General features: G+C 37.8%; 1 protein-coding gene across 2 annotated transcripts in view; it reads left to right on the plus strand.

Annotated features, from left to right (window-relative positions):
- FBXW7 (F-box and WD repeat domain containing 7) overlaps positions 1-19507 on the plus strand; it is a 175361-nt gene that overhangs the window by 35164 nt on the left and 120690 nt on the right. Inside the window, exon 1 of one of the 2 annotated variants that reach the window (XM_072928473.1) lies at positions 8203-8220. The exons of the other annotated variant lie outside the window; for it this stretch is intronic. The gene's annotated coding sequence lies outside the window, so the exon portion shown is untranslated. Of the gene's footprint in view, positions 1-8202; positions 8221-19507 lie in introns of those variants that run through there. 2 annotated transcript variants of the gene reach the window in all.

The raw sequence follows: 19507 nt of genomic DNA on the forward strand, positions 1-19507 counted from the left end.
ACCCACTGCCAACTAACTAAAAGACGTAAAAAGCGAGTCCCAAACAATGAAGAATAAACCAAGCAATAAAACTTCAGCTGGTCACAAGATCCAATGCTATCCTGTAGGTTTTATGTTCTTCAGTATCACCTTTAAGAAACTGAACTGGGAATGGGTTGCCTGGGATGCACTGTACGAAGTATATCCCATCACTGTGTCTTGATCTTGCATTATGGAGAAAGTAGTTCCTGAAGTTTGAAAACCGATTGGTAACATATTCTAAAGGCGACTTGTAAATTGGATATTCTGGGACCAAAGATTTCCAGAACTGTAGAGTAATTTAATACTTTGGCTTAATTATAAGAATACAAACTGTTAAATGGCATATAATCAGATGTGAATTTTGCAAGGGTGCTTATTCTCAGTTCTCTTCTTCCCGTGATGGTGGGTCCAGTTGCTGTTCTAATGCAATGGCAACTGTGGACAATTAAATGCCTGGAGTGCTTTAAGTACCACATCAGATCACATCCAGTTCAAACTTCCTCTGAGCAGGGTTTGGAATGTTTATTGCTGTGGCTTCACAGTTTTTGAGTTTCCTTCTCCCTGACAAGCTGTCTGCAGCATTTCAAACCCCTTAACAACTATTTCTCCTATACTTTGGTTACAGGAAAAGGAAGAAAAGCTACAGCTAGTGTTAGTTGTCTTTTTCTTGTCCTGCATTCAAGAAGAATTTTATCCTTCCTTTCCCATCTGCTCTTAATAATATAGTAAGTAAATAACTTAGTCTTTAAGTTCCTTACTTTACCCAAGTGCCCTAAACATAATAAGCATTAGTCCAGTTTTATTGACAAGAAAGTAAGGAACACAGCAACAAGTGATTTCATCAATGTAGTATATGACATCCATGGATTTGGTTGTTTGATTTCCTGTGGTAAACCTGCTGTCTCAAACAGCAATATCCCCAACCTCCTCTGCTGGCTGTATTCTACCCTCCGTGCCCTGTAATGTGTGATGAAGTCATGTGCAACATAGCGTACTGATCTAGAGTGGCCATCTTATGAATTGTGGCCTTCTTTGTTTTTGTTTTTTTTTTTTTTTTGGTTTTTTTGTGTGTTTTTTTGTTGTTTGTTTGTTTGTTTGTTTTGTTTTTCCCAGTGTCTTTTATCCAAATCCAGATTTTCTCTGTCTGACTAAGTGAACAATCATACCTCTGTGTGGAAGGGAGAAGAGTTTGAAACAAGGAATCAATGACTCTGTGACCTGGCATAGCAACAAAGCTTCTAAAGTTAAAACTGGTGTTAGGCTACAGTTTTTAAGCACTTTAAAGTAGGCAGTGATTGTGAAATAAATTCTGCTGATCAACTTCTGACTTTTGACTTCTAGAAGTTTTGGAGCATCTGTGCAGTGATCTAGATTTCAGAACTGTTGCAGGATAAAATTAATTATCTCAATAGCATTTAAAATGCTTGTGCAATCTACAGAGATTCTTGTGCCAGCACAAGGCCAAGGGTGACATGGGGATGGAAACACTTGAGAGGGGAATGAAGTATGTTTTTGAAGCTAGTGTAAGTGATTTTGCTGCCACTGCCTGTCAGCCTGCAGCAGCCTCAGGAGGATGTCCCTGCCATGAGCTCTGACTCTGGGCTGCTCTAATTTAGTAAAATTCAAGATGTGACTGTAGTGGAAGTTAATGCCCCTGTGCTGGTGTGTGTTTAGCTCCTGTCATTAGGGATGGAGATCTCTTCACTTTTGTGTTCTGGCACACACTTAAGGCTTGTACTGAAGCATCTGTCCTGCTGTTGTAGTTTGTGTTGTCTAGGTTAAGCTCATGCATGATAATACCTTGATTTTTCTGTGTAGAAAATAGATGGTATGACACAGAGGTAGGGAGAAGCTAATTGTCCTTTTTCTTGGGTCCTGCGAATAAATCAATACATATATTTGATAGTTTAGGAAAGAGAAACTCTTTCCTCGGACCTTTTTGAATCACTCCCTGCTTTTGGCATAGATGAAAGCAATAGAAGGTATATTAAGATGTTCAGTATGTAACAGTCATAAATACCGAATGTCCTTGTAGGTTGTTCCTTGCTACTCAACCTCAGGATAGGTATTCTGTGTATTTTTGTGAAAAGATTCTGCACTGCATCTAAATATATGCAGATTTGTTTGTTAGGAGGAGGCTGATGAAAGAGTGTAATTTCTGTTTATCTTGATTTGATTGTACTTTGTATTTTTATCTATTTCATTCTTAGACATGAAGTTGATTTAGTTCATTTTGTTAAAATGTGGAGTATTCTCGAGGAAGTACAGTTTGCAAAATGCCCACTTTCTCTGCCTGATAGCTTTGAATTACCTTAACTTTCTTTTTAGCTGGAAGACACAGTTCCCTTTCTAGGATTACCAGACTGATGATCTCATATGAAAAAAGTGAACAGGCAAAGTGTTTTTTTCCCTCTTGCATCAACATCTGTTAATGTTTTCTGCTGTTACGTGCGGCCCCCTTCTGCTATTGAGAAAGCTGACAAGGGCATAGAACATAATTGAGTTGTGATGAACTTGAATCTAAAGTAAAAATAGTTTTTAAAACCTTAAACCAGTAGCTTAACCTACTGGTGTTAAGCTAGCATTTTCCCATGTGATTCACTCATACAGACTGTATTAAATGTAGCTATGGGTAAAGCTGTGCAGAAAGATTTGGACCATGACTTCCAAAGGGTTAATGAAAATGCACTTGGCAGTGAATAGCCACTTCAGAGTATTGCAAAAGGCAACATTTATAGTAAATATTTTGCCTTAGTTGTAAGCCTGCAGATGGGACTAGAGTTGAGAAATGGGGAAAAAATATTTGTTATTTGATAATGGTTATGTTAATGTTCTTAGCTTTTATTTGAAGTAGCCAGTCTTCTCTGAGTTTTTTATGTCTCAAGCACAATAAAGGCCAATCCACTAGTTTCATGCAGCCTGAAGAGGATAGAGGATTAGAATAGCTTCATTGTTGTGTTTCTTGATTTAACGTGAGATATAGTGGAAATGCTGATCTTTGTAAGCCTCCTGTCCTTCTCTCTTGAACTTTGAAATTGACTTGTAAGGTTTCCTATTTGAAATATTCCTACTGGTTAATCAAAATGGAAGGTCTTCTATATTTCACACCCTGTCATGGATCATTTCCATCTCTCTTGGTTTTGGTGTGTTATTTTTTGCTTGTTTTGTCATTTTCAAAAAATGTTGCTGAAAAACTGAGTTTCATAAAGCTAGCCTCTATCTGCAGCTCTATGAAGACCTAGATTATGAATGAGAGTAAGTTGCATTTTTAGAAGAATCTGTTCATTCTGAATATTGCTTGAAATTACAGTGAACAAAAAGAATTGCAGGTCTTGCTTTATTGTGTGATTTGACATGATAATTTCTGCATCAAATGGTTGACTGTTTTGCCACAGATTGGTTCTTGTGTTTGTTTTGCCTGTTCTTCCTAGAAATACAGCTTGCTGGATGATGTGGTATTTTTTTCTAGTAACAGGGAAAGGAGTGTGATCACATCTTCCTTGTCACTTAGCATGACCCACCTGTGAAGAGGCAGTGGAGTCAGTCTGCTGATATTCTGTACACATCAGCCTTTTGTGACACATAAGATTAGGTCCCTGTTACTTCTCATCCCTCCCCATTTGCCCCAGGGAAGCAAGGGCAAATGTCAGATGCAAGGGCTGGGCAATGTTACTTCTGGCAATGCTACATGAAGGGTTTGAAAACCACCATTTAAGATTCATCTTTCAGCCTCACCAGGCCAGCAGCATTCTCTTCTAAGGGTGTAGCAGGAGTTGCCTGATTGTTATTCTGTGCTGTTTGAGGAAAACTTACTGTCCTGACAGATGTGACAGTGTGTCTGCATTGAGGAGCTGGTTGTCCTCATACTTGTTTCCATCAGTAGTAATGGAAGTGGGTGGCTCTGAAATTTGCAGTCAGATGCCAAGCTAATTGTTTCCTCTTGATATTTATTGCAGGCTAAGGTGTTGTAGCAGCATCCCTCTTTCCATAAGATGTCAGTTTTCTTTTACAGTATTGTGGGATTTTGTTTCACTGCTGTTGCTTGAAAAAGGGTAACTCTCATAAGTAAGACACCTTAAAAAAGAAGTACCAAACATAAATTGATAGTGTTTCCTTCTTAAATAAGCAGCTAGCCTGAAACAAGAGCTCTGAAGGAAAGAAACATTCAGTGCTTGCCCTGAGGGTTACCTCTGAGGAAAAGTCACTATTTCAACACTTGGTTGTAATCTGGAAATCAGATAAATGCTTATCCCAAATTCTTTCCCAAAACTCTAAAGGAGGAAAATCACCATCAGTTAAAAATAGGCACATGGGGATATGTTCAATGACTTTTAATACTTATGATCTAATATTTTCAGTATACTGAATATGTGCAGGTAGTATATGGTGGTATGAATTTATTCTTTACTTGAAGCATTGCTGAGTTTTTGCATTCAAATAGTTTATAATCTCCAGCTTTTTTCAGTGCTGTGTAGAAAACTGTCTTTTACATATAGATTTTATGGAAGTGGCAAGAAGAGAACGAAAGTAGAGACTACTCAGTAAAGCTGCAAGTCCATTCCTGGAGGAGAGGAACAGCCCTGTGCAGATGTCCCTGTATTTAGCTGTTAGAACTCCATACATAATTGGGTGTGAAGGGTTGCTGCTGCCTGTATTCATGACTCAAGTGTAGGCTTCCTATCCAATGCCAGGAACCACATGTCTATCGACAGCACCACTCAAGCTAAGTGATTTTAGCTCCCAAGCCAAATGATGAATTCTGTTGTTCTTAAGCCCACTAGAAAAGGCATTCAGAAATCTGCCACTGGATCATCTCCTCCTCTCCCAGGAGACAGCCTCACAAGCCCCACACTGATTGCCCTCATTAGACTGAACTCACTGTGTGAGCTAAACCTTTTATTGTCTCACGTAGCTGGAAGATGGTAGAAAGGACTTTCTCATGTTTTAGCAGGTGCTGGGAATTGTTAAAGGGCTGTGATTTTTTTACTCAGATAGTCAGACCAGATGAAAAGGTAAATATAATTCATCTGGAAAGCCAAGTTAGGGAAGTTAGCAAGAGAGGCAAGACCAGGGGTCAGAGGAATTAGTCACAGTCATCAAAAAAATGTTGGTGATGTTGTGGGTTTGGTTTTGGGTTTTTCTCTTACTCATTTCCTTGCTTGCCCGCAATAAATGCAACTGAACACATGGAGTTAGAAAGACTGTTAGAAAACTTGTTGTCAACAAAGGAGTTCAGGTGCGAGATGGGGGCCTTAGGAGGTGTAGCCACTGTTTGTCCAGCATAAGCTTTTACAAATTGCAGGTTTGGAACAAAGAGCTGTCTTTTTTTTTTTTTTTTTTTTTTTTTAATTCCTCTTGTGCAAGATGGGAAAGAATGAGCCTGAGTTTGATTACCCTTTCATCTCTCCCCAAAAAGAAGGAAGGGGCCTTGAGAAAAGCTGATGAAGCTGAAAATCACCACTTCTGTCTTGTTATGTCTTGGGTGGACTTGGACCCTGTAACTGCTTTGAAATCTGTCTGCAGCATGGGCAGTGTACTTGTCTATTGTGGTGGTGGTTTTTAAATTTGTTTTATTATCTCTGACATGAGAACTCAAATACCCCAAGACCATTTTCAGATCTTTAAGTTGCAATATTGAGAGCTCAGCAGATAATGTAATTTTTAAAGCAATTTTCTGCTTCTCCCAATGTAGGATTTCAAAGTTTTTATTACCAGGAGCAAACCTTAGATTTTAGGTATTTTATCTTTTACCTATATACCTATTGTATTGGTGTATGAAAGGAGTCTTAGTTATTTTATATGTACCAATAATGCAGCTTTTCGATTATGAAGTAAAATATAGCTTAGGTTGAGTTCATAGAGCTACAAGTTCTTCTGTTATCTTCATTAGATTTGTACAACTTCATTCAGATTGCTGTCATCTCCCTTTCAAGAAGCCTACATTCTGATCTTGTGGTAATTTTTTGCTATGCACAAACAAATATATTCTGACTGTATTAAAAGCTAGGTATGTATTGAAAGCGGCTTTAAAAAAAAATTAAGAAACAATTTGAGCATTACTTTGAGAAGATCCATTCATTTGAAGGATGCATAAAGCCAACCCTTTCCTTGGCCCAGTATTGAAAAGGGGATTGCTGTACATGTTGGATTTATTTTCCAAGGCAATGGAACTTTAAGCAGACGGATCAGGAGAGCTGGCCATGTTGCATGGCAAGCTCCAGGGTCTCTGGTGCTTCCAGCTATCTTTTGGAGAGTTGCCTTAAAACTCTTTTGGCTGTTGTGGAAAGTATCTTCCATCCTACTAAGCCCATTGAAGTTTTAGCTTCTCTTGCATTCTCTTGCTTCTGCCTAAATATGTAACAAATAAACCTGTTTTTTCAGTTTGAGCATCTTAGTATGTATCAGGTGTGTTGTGTGTTGAGAACTTTGCAATAAGTTTAGATATTTAAACTTTACAATGTCTTGTATATAATATAGTGATTTTATCCTAATTGTTACTAATCACAGGCTACTTTCCAGCAGTTCAAAGCTGTATTTGTTTGATTATTTGTTCACTAACTATATTTCATAATTTGTGTATTGTTTCTATATGTATGTCTATTCTGCACTTTTTTTTTAGTTGGTACTTACACTTTTCATAGTGTACTGCTTTTTCCACTCTGTCCAAGTCATATTTCATCAGCACTTAAGAGTGTGTCTGGCTGCTTGCCTGTTGAGATTTTACATACAGGAGAGCATGGCCTTAGCTTAGCATAAAATCATGGCTCCTTTGCTTTTTTTTTTTAAAGAGAAACACTCTGTGGCTTGTGATGAAGAATATTGCATGAAAGATACTTTAGCATGATAAATGTTTCTTTAAAATCATAAGCAGTCCTTCTCTGTTTTGAAGTTTGGACTTGACCAAGTTTGTGCAAGTCGTGAGAGCTAAGATAATGATGAAAATTGCTGGTATTCTGAAAGGTAACCACAGTTCTGATATTATGCATATTATAGAGAACATGATACATTTATTACTTTGGTTAGAGACAGGGATGTAATAAAAAAATTAATAGAAAGCAATTTTCATTTCAGGTGAAACACAGGGAATAAAGTTCTGTTGAATGTTTTGTTAATCAGGCACAAGAAAAAACAAATTAAAAAAATAAAGTGGTAACACCAATGTAAAATTTAAGCAAATCTGTCTTCATGTTTTAAGTGGCACTAGAGGATGAGTTTGATGTTTTTGTTCTTCCATTAACTATGTCACTATGAGTAGGACTTCAATTCTGCTGTCCATAGATTAAAACACACCCTCCCCCCACTAAAATTACTTTGATATTCTTAAAAATATTAATTTATGTTGCAGATACTTCTTCTATAAAGCTGTGGCTGTCAGTCACTGGCTCTATCTGCATGCACCAGGGGATCAATAGTACATTAAGGAAGCTGACTTGAGGAGAGGAAGGATTCATAAATAATAAATAGCAGGCTGCACTGCTGGTGCTTCATCTCTACACAGAGTAATACAAATTCAAGTGAAGTACATTTGTACTTCCTAACCCTATTAGGCTTGAAATCATTATCCCAAATATTGATGCTTTCCTTTAGTCTGTTTCTTGTTAATAATTATGTCCGTGTAATCCTTAACTGCAAGCTGCCAAAGGAAGGAGGCTAGTCTATATATCAGAAATACAGGTACAGTAGGAACACTTGTGTAAGAACTGATCTGTAGTCTACTGAGAGACCAGGATTTGAGGATGGGGGGGCTGTTTTCAGCATTTTCTTAGCCCTATAAACAATAGATGGTTCTGTAAAGAGATTTTTGTGGTATGCAGGACATGTGAAGTGTTGAGCATTGGAGCATGATCCTTGCACTTTAAATCTGTGTATTAATTTTTTTCATTAGCTCTCTCTGCTTTCACATCCTGCACATTGCTGGCAAGCATGCATCAGCAGTAAGACTTTATTCAGTAATGTGTCTGAGATATCTCTGAAATGTGGCTGGTCAGAGCTATAGCTGCTCTTTTTGGAAGTTGGTTGCTTTCAAGACATTTAAGTAATTTCACCAGATATTACTTTAAATGTTCTATATAATGTGCTCTTTCGATGAATAGCCATGTAGAATCAGCACGGGAAGAGCAAAGTCCTTGGCAATGCCAGCTCAATTGCATCTGCAGATGAGGATTTAAAATTCTATGCAGCAGACAGTACCTCCAGCAGGCGAGTAAAAGATTACTGCATTATTTTGCTTGTTTGCATCTGTAGTCTTTATCTATGGAAGGGGTTTTTTTTTGCCATTCAATTTGTTGTGCATGCTTGTATATAGATATACTGGAAATCGATTTAATGGGAACATAATATAAAAAGGGCAGAGCAAGGTGAAGGGAGAGGCTCAGTTCAGCTTTAAACCAAGGAAAAGGAGGGAGGAAGAGAGAGAATAAAGGGAAGGGGGAGGGAGCAGAAGAGAAATTAAGGTTTCAATGCATTGTGAAAACGAGAAGTTTTTTTCAGCTGCTTTTACATCACTTGTATTTTTCTTAACCTTTTGCTAAAAAGGATGCTATTGAACAAGCACTGGTAGTTCTATAAATGTAAGTGACAATTATTTCAAGTCAGATTATCCCATAATCAGTTTAAGCAGTTGTGTTAATGTGAGACCTTCTACTTTCAGGAATAGTATTGCATACCATACCATCTTAAAACAATTAAAATGAGCTTTTTACAATATTGTTTGCATTTTTTCCCTGTGAAAATACAAAAGTATATACTTACTGCATCATCAACTCTTGTAAAAAAAGAAAATGTTTCCAGTAGTAAGTTATTTTGTGTGTTAAATTGGGAGGATATTCAATGTTGTATTTTGAGCAGAATATACTTTCTTTTAAAGGTTAGGAGACCTGTTTGTCTCACTACTCATTTGAATTAGTTTTGCATTTTTTGTTTTTCTCGGAGCAAAGAGCTCCTTTAAGACTTTGTTAAAACTGCTTACACGATCTGCCTCTAACTTGCTTTGAGATTTGATTGTGGTACCTTTGGACATTCTACTGCAAATCCTTTTATGCTTCTTTCTTCCTGGGTTCAAATTTATGTTGACTTTTCCTGATGTTCTCACTTGTAGCTTTGTAGCAGCCATTCTTATTTCAGGATCTGGTAGACCTGGATAGCATTTTTCTAATGCATTCTGACTTTCCAAGAAGACTTTTTCCCCATTTCCCAGACACTTCAGTAGTCAGTCTGAGAGTGCAGCAGTGAAACATCGTCATTCCCCTGTGCAATTGGAAGGTCCTTTCCTTTTCCAGCAGAGGCGTGTTGGCAGGTTGGCAGCCCCCAAGGTGTGCAGGCAGCACCTGCCGCGTGCCGTGGGCGGCGGGTCCGTGGGCCAGCGCGTGGGTGGGGCGTGCGGCTCTGGGCTGGCACAGCCTCCTCTGGCCACGGCCCAGCCTGGGGAGGGCAAAACAGGCTGCAAGTGACAACAGCCAGAGAAGGAGTACTCAGCAAGCAGTTTTGAGAGACTGCCATCCCTGAATTTGCTCCTCTGTTAGACAGATGTCTGTCTTTTTGAAGCAGCTTACTTTGTGAAGAGGAGTAGAGGGAAAAATGCACACTTTTTTAAAATGCAAGGTATTACTTGCTGATGAGACTGGCTGACTTTTTTTTTGAGAAACAGTCTTCTTTTTTTTTTTTTTCCTTTTCTTTTTTTTTTTCCTTTCCTCTCTGTTTAGCAGTCTTAATTTCAGCCAGGGAGCTGCAGAATGAGGCATCTAGCCAATTTTGAGTGTTTATGGGACAGTACTGGTCCCAATTTCTTTAAGAATAAACTCGTCTGATGAACAAGTCAATGTGTGGCTGTGGCTGCAGCATTATTTCTTCTTTAATGAAGAGGCTTGGCTGTTCGACCTGCTGCTCTCATCTTCTATCTTGCAGTCATACATCAGAGCAGTTGCAGAGACTATCCATTGAATGTCTCAATCAGCCGAAGAAGGTAATTATATTTTTAATTTTAGCTATATCATTAAAAGGATGCTGTATAATTTGGATTTACATGATAAAAAGACAAATTTTAGATATTTTTGACAGTTTTCTTGACCTTGAGTGGCTATCCAATATCATTTTGCCATTATCAGGTTGTGTAGCAATAGAAATGTGCTGCAGTAATTGATTTTGTAATAGGATCAGGTGATTTACTGGATGCACTGACAACCACTTGCTTGCTTGTTCTGAAACGTGGAGCACTCTAATGGATGTTTTGATTGCAGCCTCGAGTTGCTCTAAAACTGCTAGATGCTCAAAGATGTAACATCTCATTTGTCAGCCTATCCCCTTTCCTGATGGCCACTTAGAATACATTAACACATGTGCTTTATGCATTCCCTGAGAGTTTGGTCCATGCTAAATGTGGTCCAAGTTGATGCTTAGAGAAGAGTATAGACTATAGTTCTTTATGAGTTGCTATTAAATGTTGGGTTTTTTTTTTTCTGTTAATGTTATGCTTTAGAAGTAGAGATCTGGCTCTGATTAGAAAACAAACCAAACTGAACTAAACGAAACCCATTCCATATCAGAATATGGATTTTACTGTAGAAAAAGCCATTAGGAGCTGTGATCCAGTGAATTAAATTGGGGAGTTTAATTGGATCTACTTTTTGAATCAATGTGTTTTAGGCTGATGAAATGTTGTTAAACTTTAAGAGCTTTTAAGTTACATAGTACACCATTCCCCTGAAGATTAATTGGACTGTAGTGGTGCAAAGTGTGCTACAGTGATTATTAATAGTTTGTATATAGTTCTTTTCACTTTCAAAAAAGTTGTCTTTGTTCGTTATTGTGAAAGAATAAACATGCCCTTTTGAGTTCATTGTTATTTTCCATATCATATAATAATGAAAACTTACATACAAAAATCCCCATTGAGGTATTAAATGGCTTTTCATTGTTGTTATGCCCATTTTGGAGTGAAAACTGATAGGGAAAATATTACGTCAGGAAGTAGAAAAATCTCATAGGGACCTCAAAGCAAAAAACAGTCAGAACATAACTTCAGTAGGCTAAAGTATAAGGGATGACACTTACTTTGGCTGGGGGACATCAGTATGCAGTGTACCATAGGAGGTTGAGTAACTAATATCTGGGATCAAACATGTAACAATTTCTTAGCTGATTGTATATACAGTGTTTTCATTGGCCTGAAGTAAATCAAGGTGGTTGAATTAGAAATTGTTGAACCTGATTATAATTGAACTGGAGAGCTCCTTCAGCCAGTTCTCACTTGATAAAAAACAGTGAGCAAGAAACATATGATTTAAACCAATTGATTTTAATTTTATATTCCACTTATACCTCAATGAAGGTAACCAAAAGAAAATTTATTCTCACTCATTTATTTTATTACATCTATTTATTTATAAGGAGAATATACTACTATTCCCATGCTTGCTCCGGTTGTGTATGGCTTGACATTCATATGCTTCTTGGCCATTTGATCTGGACTTGTATTTATGGGGTTTTTTGCATTTTTTTTGTTTGTTTTTTTTTTTAACATTGTGAAATGAGCATGAGTCCCTTTGCAGAAATACGTTTCTATCTCACCAGCTTACACATGTAATTCCTATCCTTACACACCCAGATTCCTATTTCTCCAGAGTATAAGATGTTTTTTCAGTTGGAAAGAACTGGTCATTTGTTGGAATAGTAGAATGAAAGCAAGTGTTTTTTTTGAACCTGAAGAGTAGTAGTATTCAAAGGTGTTGATGGAGTTAGGGGTAGCACTTCAATGAGCTAGGGTTGCAGGATCTACTTAGTGATTATTGCGTTCAGTGATTTGACTTTTAAAAAGGTGCATGTGAAGGCAACATTCTCAGTGTTTCAGCTATTTGTTTTAAATTGTCTTAACAGGCAGTGGGAAACACAGCTATTAATTTAAGGGAGGGAATAATTAAAAATCACTTCCATTTGAAGATGTTAACTTGATGAGAAAAATATGCTTAAATAGATTGCTTTTACTTTGCTTTTATTTTTATGCATCTTTTCCAAGGTTAGTTTACACTACATGGAAATTTTGCAACCATAATGTTGTGTATCATAAAAGTATTTGCAAGAGAGTTGATGTGATCTGCTGTGTTCTGAATTCTAAACATGATGATAAATAGCTTGTGGATTGAGTTCTGAAGTTCAAGAGGAAAACTTTGTGAGTCAGTGACAAGAGTAGTTGAAAAGAATTACATTTTTCATAGAAGGTGGCAAATAAGCTTTTTTTTACAAAATAGTGTTTTTATGTGCAAACTTGCACTTGAAAACATACAACTGTTTGAAACTAACTAGGGCAGGGAAAAGGGCTTTTCTATGGAGAGGGAAATGTTTCTGAAATGGCAGTGAATAATATGTGCTGTAGGTACTGTTGTACTAGTGGAGCAGAAGAAGTAACAGAGCTAATTGAATATCAGTATCAGAAGTGTTGAAGTTGTATTTAGCAGTTTGAGTTCAAGTGGAGACTCACCAAAATGCCTCTGGCATGTGTTTGTGACCCTTGGTTAACACAGTCCAAGGTGTCCCTGCCTGTGGCCACCCTATGTGTCCCCTGTGTTGTCTCTCAGCTCCCACCCCACAGTTGCATGGGTGGGAGGGGTGGGGGTGGGATGGGGCAGCTGGTCCTTATGTGCAACAGTAGTGTCATTTTAGGTCCTGGCACCTCCTGATGCTCTGGTGCTTAAATAACAAAAGGCATCACTTTGCCAGATTTTAAATGAGTGTTTCTGTCTTATTATTCAGCCAGAACATATTGGTAGTGGTAGCCACTAGCTAGCTAGCCCTGATCAGGATTTGTTTTCTAGAGAAATTGTCATGAGAATGAGGCTTTGAGCATGTGAGACATCGAGGTAAAGTAAAGTGGTGTATTAAAACCATGAAGAAACTGACTTTATCTTAAATGGTGCATTCACTATTGAAAATCAACCTTGGTAATTAGGTCTCAATATTTGCCAAAATCAGTTTAATTGTGCTGCAGGCCATCTAGTGAGATGATTTTGTAGACTTAAAATATTTTATGTTTAAAGTGTCTCCCAAGGTGTCAGCAAAAGTAATCTTCAAACAAATTACATGCCTTTATTGGAAAAAGCCCCAAACCAACAAAAAAAAATTTAAAAAATGATTGAGAGAGTGATACAAGTTTTATAAAAATGGATGCTTCTTACTTTTTACCTGTTTTAACAGAACTCTTGGAGATGTTTCCCAGAGAAATACTAGATAAAATGATGTCCTGGAAGATTTTTCAGCAGTCTAGCTTAATTTGATTTTCCTGAAATACATAGTGCTAGGCTTTTGTGTGCATGTGCTGTTCCGCATAACCATACCAGCTTCTGTGGGATCCAGAACTGATACTGGTTGGTAACTAGCATTCACAAGAGAAGAAACACCACACTTTTATTTACTCATCTCCTTCCAAAAATATAGTGAAAAGTCTTGCTATTTTTGAATGCCTGTATAGTTACAGACAAAAGATAATGATCTTCTAAACTGGTTTTCTCACTCTGCCTGACCTTCCAGATTAGTTGAGGGCTTGTGTGTCTGATTTCTTAATGAGAAATTGACCAGATTGATTAATAGCTTCCCTTCTTCCACTCCAGGTGATTTCAGTAGGAACACATGCTAGGTCACTGGCAATGGCAGATTGTTTTAGGATCTCACCTAAACCTAACTTGAATTAAGTCCAGAACAAAATAACGGGACTGTGAAAATGGATGCATGACATACCTTGCACTTCGAAATTTGTTGCTCTTGTTTTATAAGAGTACCTGCCTATTTTATAAGAGTGTAGATGTCTGTATTCTTGCATGTAAAGCCCTCATCTTAAACTAGAAAAATACTAATAATGGAGAAGGAATATTTAAAAAAGGAGTACTGAATGAAGACTTGAGAACACTAAAGATTGGATCCTAAGGGTAGAAGCAGTAAGTTATAAGGAACTAGAAACAGGCAGGTATTCTACTGGAAGGTGGAAAACCTTGCTGTAAGCCACTTTTTTATTATCTATGTATGTATGAATCTTGCATGGCTGCTAATCACTGATTTTGTTTTACTTCTGCAGATAACATGAAGTGTGTGTGCATTTCTACACGTGAATGAGTTACATTTGGGATTTGTGTTTTTTGGTTTGTTTCATGCTGCCCTCCAAATTAGTATAATTAGAAATTTATTATGGGATTTGAAAGTCACGTTTCATTCTCTAAGAAATAAAATTTGTGATCATAATTCTGCATTTTAGTTCTAATGTGTCTAAAGGGAACCTGATAACTCCCACATAGCTAAATTTAGCTCTGCTAAGAAGAATGTTTAAACCTCCCCCCCCAAAAAAAAAAATTCAAAGTATTCTTTTAGTAGAATGAAAAGAAAATACCAATCTAGATGTATCCAATAAAAAAAAAGGAGCAGTTAGGTCTTTTTAGGTCAAATCCTTAAGTAAATTTAAAGTTAATTCTTCTGGGAAATAGATTTTTGTCTTTATATGTTGTATAGTACAGATGCCGAAGACTGAAAGTTCCTGTTTCCTGTGGAGATACCTACTTTCCCTATCTTGTGTATGGCACAACAAAAGGAAGGATCAAGTCATTAAGTATTTCAGCTAGGCAAGCAGATATGTCTTTCTTGCAGCTTATTTGGTTGTGCCATCTTATAGCTGCTTTATGTGTTAAGAACTTAGTGTAATTATAACTGGAGAGAGCACACTTTACTGATTTCGAAAGTATGATTCCCTATGATTTTTATGAATTATAATTTGTGGGCTGTTTCTTTCTTTGTTTTAAACTGGCCCTTCTCAGCACAGGTGGGTTCTTCTCTGCCAGCAGCTTAAGAGTAAAGGAGTCTTGAAGGCCTAATGGGGAGAGACTGAAGGTGTGTTATGTTACACATATTCAGAAAAGAACTCCTGCTTTAATCAGAAGGGTGGAGATGGTAAAATAGCAACATACTTCTGAATAGTTGGGCAAAGAACCTTCCTTGGTGGTATTTGAACATGAAGATGGTGGTAAGAGCATAGAACCAAGGGGTAGGAAGCCTTCTGTGTGTAGGAGATGACAGACTATGCCGAGGAACTGAGCCAGGGGACAGAGGGCATACAGATTTTCAAGTGATTATCTATCTTATCTGTGGTTATCTGGTCTGACCATCTGCATAGCACAGCACAGGATTGTACCTGTGCTGTAACCCCACGATCAAGGTTTGGTAACAGTACTCAGCATTCAGAGCTAAATCGTGCTGCTCATTCTTTTGATTCAGACTGTTCTGCCCACAAAGCCCTAATCCAGCACTTGTTGCGTTGTCATCTATTCACTCTTTAAACATTCTAAAATAGTATTTCGATTCCCTGGGTCTTTATCAAGCTAAAGTGATTTCTTTCTTTTCCTTTTTTATTCTTAAGAGTGGCGCATAATTTTTTCCTGTTGTTGGCAAAACAGGAAAAATGATGACAACCTAGCAAACAGTAACAGTAACAGTAATTTTGTGGTAAAATGCTATTACTGGCATCAATATTGTCATTATCAGAAGAACAGCAAAGTAATAGACAGAATAACCATTGCAGTGTCATCTTGCTCAAAGCAGAATTTAGAAAAAATAATCAATTTCAGAAATAAATTTCTCAAAAGTCATAACTGGGATGGTTTACCAGAATGGTAGAGTTTTTCTTCATCCCAACAGGCTGATATTGCAAGTTTTGATTTGAGTACAATCACTTTCTTAGAAATGCTATTACAAGTGCTACAGCACACAGAATCCTGTTAATAGTATTAAGGGCTATGAGATTCTGGGGTTCAAATTAAGTATTGTCAATATTAATCAAGCCAACTTTTCTTATAAAATCTTAGTTATTCTCCCCCCTCCTCCAAGGCCGTATTTTACTCATTAACTTCCACAAGACAGGAATGAGCCATGGAGAAGGGAATGCCATTACAGCAATGGAGAGTTTCAGGTTCTTGAGTAGTAATATCACTGGAGCAAAACTGAATTTGTGTGCTTGGCTTGGCTGCTTTGAAAGGCCCTCTGAGAAACTTCTTACCTTCTGGTTCTTATGAATATTTGTTTTTCTAAGTAGCAGACTTTACTTTTTGTGACTTTGCACCGTGACTTAGAACTTGTTGACATTCAGCCTTGAGAGATGGTGTTCAGGGACACATCAAGAATAAAACTCATACAGTGTGACCTGTTCTGGTCATTCTTACAGCACTTTCAGTTGCCTGAAAATATCTTGTATCCTTATAAGCTGAATGCTGTGGTTTGCTCATTGTTTTGATAAGTAATTGCAAAGACATTGTTTCTTGTACATTTTGTTAAAGCTTCTGTTCTGAAGCTTTTAAACAATTGTTTCCTCAGTACTGTTTTTATTCCAGTTTTAGTGGTATTGTATCTGTTACCTTAAATATCTTTGCAATTACACTGTCGTGCAAGACAGAGAAACAAACATCTCACACATTGGTATGCTATGGTCTGTGTATTTAATATTAGAATTAGACTGTCAGTTTAACAACTTATTGTCCACAGAGTTCAAAAGATTTATTTTTAAAATAAATACACACAGTTTTTCTTAATTCCATAAGAAGCCTCTTTTTCCTTTATCATCCCTGTTGAGATGTCAGTGATGATATTGTATTGATCCACTAAAAAGGTTTGCGGGGAAGCTTTTTACTTGATGTAGGCTGTCTTTTTAATTATAGCTATGCCAGGATGCTGTTCAGAACCCTGTAGTTAGGGTTGTGTCAGCACTTAAATATGAAATCTCTCATTTTTATTTGGGACTTAGTGCTGACAATAAAAAATTGCTTTGAGGAAGAGCATAGTAAGATCTTAGTCTTCAGGGTAAGTCAGTAAGGGTTCGCTGTATTAAAAACTATTCAGATGAATCTGAGTTAATTAAAGGTTACAACCTTCTCATTTACACAAAGACTCACTATGTTTTCTTACAACCACTGTTTTAAAATTATTTTTAAGGCTTTTTCGTTACTTGAAGTACGGCCATTCAGCATCTAGAAAGCAGAAGAATTCAATGCTCTCTTCCTCTGGGCATCTCTAAGGGATCTACAGCAGTTCTTGAACCTGTCTGTCTCTTTGTATTTGGCTCCCCCCTGCCTCCTCTTCCCCTTCTCCCAAGCCTGCAGTTGCTCAGAGCAAAGGTCCAAGCAAGAATGAAAGATGTCTCACTGGTGTTCTGTTTTCATGCTTACCAAATGTTTGCTCCCACATGAGACAGAAATGTCTGCCGAGTGGTATTTTCTCCTTATTTTAGAAACATAAAGCAGCTACTGTAAAAGAATGTGTCTCATACTACAGACTGATGATGGTGTGTGCTGGCTCACAGTCCAAAGCACAGAGCTATTCCCTAATGATGGGAGCCTAAATGAACAGGATTGATTTGGTTTTTCCCTAAGGGAGGAAGTGAGAGTCCTTGCAGTGCCTACCCTTTGTGGGAATGGGAATGGCTTGAGCACTCAGGGCTGAGTTCAGTTCCCACTTATTCCTGCAAGGGTGGAAGGCTCATCTCTCCCTTTTCTAGAAGAGTGCTGAGAAATTGTTTGGGTAGGGGTGTCTTCCATCTCTGTTGTGGTGTGTAGGCCACTGTGTGATTAAGAATAAGGAGGAAAGAAAGGCAGAAGGAATGCGATTTTGCAGGCTTAGTATGCTTTACCCTGGGTTTGGGGAAGAGATGCCCAAGCACCAGAGTCTGCTCCCTGCCTTATTTCCAAATTTTCTCTCTCAAAAAATTAACAACCTTATGTTAAAAGCAGGACTAAAATACAGCCTTCCCTAGGAGCTGATATCCTGGAGTAATCATCCCTTCTGTTTTCTGTCCTTGTCTTAGAATGTTGTAGTCAGGAGAAAGAAATGCTGGTTTAAATCTCCCTCATCAGATTTTGCTCTGATAATGCACATGTGTGTCTTTCTTCATTTCACATCTAACTATGCCTGACATACAGACCTTATGACGTTGTGATTTTTTTTTTCTTGCTTTATTTGTGCTTCATTGATAGGTGTCAGCCTGGTCATCAGGCTTTCCTGGGATGGGAAAATGCTAGAGGAAGAACAAACATATGAGCAGCACATTCAACTGTTGATGAGTACAAAAAGTGAAAAGAATAAGGAAGAGATGTAATGTTCCAAAAAACTAAAGAGTCAGAGTTGTCAGAGTTCAAAGCACAGCTACACTACATTGCTACAGATAAAAGTCTGGATTTCACAGGAACTTGCTATCACATTTAAGTTCAGTGTAGCTGACCTTGCTGGGCAGGTCTCTGACAGAATCACTCTTTCACCTGTTTATTGCTGAGATAAAGCAGTTCACTATGAAATGTACATACATATCATTGCATCAAGCAACCAGGAGAACATGTATAGATATACTTTATTTCTATTCTATGGGCATGTTGATGGACCATGAGGGCAAAAATTGGAGTGTGAGACTGTTGTAATGAATGTGCAGGAAGAAGTTGGGCTGATAAAGTAATGGGATTTTTTTATCCTTTATTTACCTTTCACTATTCAAAGCCCTTTTTCAGGGAAGCACATGTAATAAACATCACTTTATAAATGTGGAAACAGACTCTGAAAGTAAAGAGGATGAAGGTTTTTCTTCAGGCCCCTGGCAAATGTGAGCATGGAAACCAAATCTCCTCAAAATGTATTCAGCAGTTTTCCTGCTAGGTCACATTTTCTCCACCTAGTATTTTCTTTGTGAGAATAGCACAGAGAAAAGTCTCAAATGACTGCAAGATGGCAAAACATTTGTAGGGGTATTCCAAGTACCTTAAAAAGGTGATATCTGTTTCCTGTAACTGGAGACACAAAGCACAAGGAAGATAGTGACTTGCTGAAATTCTCTCATTTTGGATAAAAATCACAACTTTTTCCTACCTTTTTAACACATTTAACAAAATGGTCTATGTAGCCTCTTGGACCTTATTGCTTCAGTTTCTTGTGTGCCACATCTTCACAAGTATGAGTGCAGTGTCTGTCTTTGCCAGCCGTTGGGAACTGTGTGCCAACGAATGCAGCTGTCACTTGATTATTTTTTTCCCCCCAAGCTTTTTGGCTCCATCTGCTTGCCTGGTCACTTCCATTGTTTGCTTTCCATTTCCTACTGTGCTGCCTCCCAGATGCATAGTTGTCAGTAATAGTCAGTTTGTGCCTCTCCCTGCCCCCAGTCTCCCCAGAGGATGCAGATTACACCTTTCCTTCCTCTAAATGCCTGTGCCCATACTCACAACTCAGGATGGAGAGTAGAAGAGACTTCCTGAACATATCATAACTAATGTATATCAAAGCATTTTCCATCTGCTTTCCACCCACAGCTATAGCTATTTCTCACAGTATCTGCAGTGACAACAAAATATTTTTCTTAAGCAGGTTTTGGTTAAGTGGCATATATTGAGCAAGAAAGGAAACAGCTCGACAACATGGGCTGAAGGATAAGTGCAGGAGCTGAGAAAGGAGTTCTGTAATTTATTTAACTTAAAGGTATAACAACCCC

Source organism: Taeniopygia guttata, chromosome 4, assembly GCF_048771995.1.
Source record: "Taeniopygia guttata chromosome 4, bTaeGut7.mat, whole genome shotgun sequence".
Lineage (NCBI taxonomy): Eukaryota > Metazoa > Chordata > Aves > Passeriformes > Estrildidae > Taeniopygia > Taeniopygia guttata.